The sequence below is a fragment of the Lontra canadensis genome, unplaced genomic scaffold (genome assembly GCF_010015895.1).
Source record: "Lontra canadensis isolate GAN:19392208 unplaced genomic scaffold, GSC_riverotter_1.0 scaffold35, whole genome shotgun sequence".
In the NCBI taxonomy this organism is placed as follows: domain Eukaryota; kingdom Metazoa; phylum Chordata; class Mammalia; order Carnivora; family Mustelidae; genus Lontra; species Lontra canadensis.
In genome coordinates, this window is record NW_022631029.1 from 1,319,108 (window position 1) to 1,321,172 (window position 2,065).

Below are 2,065 nucleotides of genomic sequence, written 5' to 3' on the forward strand. Positions count from 1 at the left end.
CATCATTTCTGAGGTACAATTGGCAGATAAAAATGTATATGATTAAGGTGTACAACTTGATGCTTTGATATATGCATGCACTCTGAAGTAATCACCACAATCAAGCTAATTAACATATATCACTCTTTATTTTGATAGTATCACTAGAAGTTTCCACTAACAAAAATAACTGTCCATATAACATATCAGGTATGGATTTAAGGCCCTTATACATATTTTCTCACTTAATCCTTGTAATGATCCTAAGAGGTTAGATGACCAGTCCCATGGAACAGATGAGGAACCTGAGGCTCAGGGAAGTTAGTGGGAGGCAACATGAGGGGTGGGTGGAAAGGACAATAATGCAACAATCCATTTCTTCTCCAGGAGTCCACTCAAGCTGATGCCCTTATTTTGGCTTTTGTACCACCTGGACATGGACAGTCAGACCCGAGTCTTTGAATTCATCCTCCTTGGCCTCTCTGAGCAGCCCCTGCAACAGCAGGTGCTCTTTGGTCTGTCTTCCAGCCTGTATCTGATTGGGTGCCTGGGGAATCTTCTCACCATCCTGGCCATCCTCTTGGACCCTCACCTCCACAGACCCATGTACTTCTTCCTCAGTAACTTGTCTCTACTTGACATCTGCTTTACCTCCACCACCATCCCCAAGATGCTGATGAACCACCTATGCGGGCACAGTACCATTTCCTCTGAGGTTTGCCTGATGCAGAGGTATTTCTTCATTGCCTTTGGGGCAGCTGACAGCATCCTTCTCTCGGCCATGGCTTATGACCGCTACCTGGCCATCTGCTGCCCGCTGTACTACTTGACAGTCATGAGTGTCCTTCGGTGTGCCTTGCTGGTGGCAGTACCCTGGATCTCAGCAAACCTCATCTCCATGGTCCATACCATCCTGATGACCCACTTGTCCTTTTGCACCAATAGGATCCCACACTTTTTCTGTGACATCAATGCTCTCTTGCTCTAACAAGCTCTCTTGCTCTAACACCCAAGTCAATGAGATGTTGGTGTTGGTCCTTGGGGGCTTGGTGGTTCTGATTCCTTTTGTGTGTATCATGGCCTCTTATACACCTATTGCTGTGGCTGTGTGGAAGGTGCCCTCAACTCAGGGGAAGTGGAAAGCATTCTCCACCTGTAGTTCTCACCTTTGTGTCATCTCTCTCTTCTATGGGACTATTATTGGGGTCTATTTCAACCCTGGATCCACACATACCACGCAGAGGGACTTGGCAGCCACAGTGATGCACACTATGGTTACTCCCATGCTGAATCCCTTCATCTACAGCCTTCGGAACTGAGATCTGAAGGAAGCCCTCAGGAAACTTCTCAAAGGAAACCACTTGGCTGAACCTCTTTGAAGATTCTTTTGAGACCCATTTTTTTTTATTTTAAGAATTTTTTAATTGTTATATTTGATGTGCTCATATTTTTTATTAGGTTATGTTAGTCACCATACAGTACAATGGTAGTTTTTGATGTAGTGTTCCATGATTCGTTATTTGTGTATAACACCCAGGGCTCATTATAACACATGTCCTCCTTAATACCCATCACCAGACTACCCCATCCCTCCACCTGCCTTCCCTCCAACAACCCTCAGTTTTTTTCCTGAAGTCCATAGTCTTTCATGGTTCGTCTCTCCCTCTGATTTCCCCTGCTTCACTTTTCCCTCCCTTCCCCTATGTTCCTCTGCTCTATTCCTTATGTTCCACATATGAGTGAAACCATATGATAGTTTGGTAGATATGAAACCAAGCCTCTGTGTGACTTATTTCAATAGCATAATCCCATCCAGTTCCATCCATGTCCATGAAAATGGTTGGTATTCATCCTTTCAGATAAAAACTTCTGCACAGCAAAGGAAACAATTAACAAAACTAAGAGATAGCCCACAGAATGGGAGAGGGTATTTGCAGATGATTTGCAGATCTTGCTGGTATTCAAGATCTATAAGTAACTTCTCAAACTCAACACTCAAAAAACAAATAATCCAACCAAAAAATGGGCAGAAGACATGAACAGACACTTCTCCAAAGAAGACATACAGATGACTAAAAGACATGAA

At 43.7% G+C, this 2,065-nt stretch overlaps 1 pseudogene; it reads left to right on the forward strand.

Moving 5' to 3' along the window:
• Positions 1–382: 382 nt before the first annotated feature.
• On the forward strand, positions 383–1,358 carry LOC116874055 (annotated as a pseudogene).
• Positions 1,359–2,065: the final 707 nt, after the last annotated feature.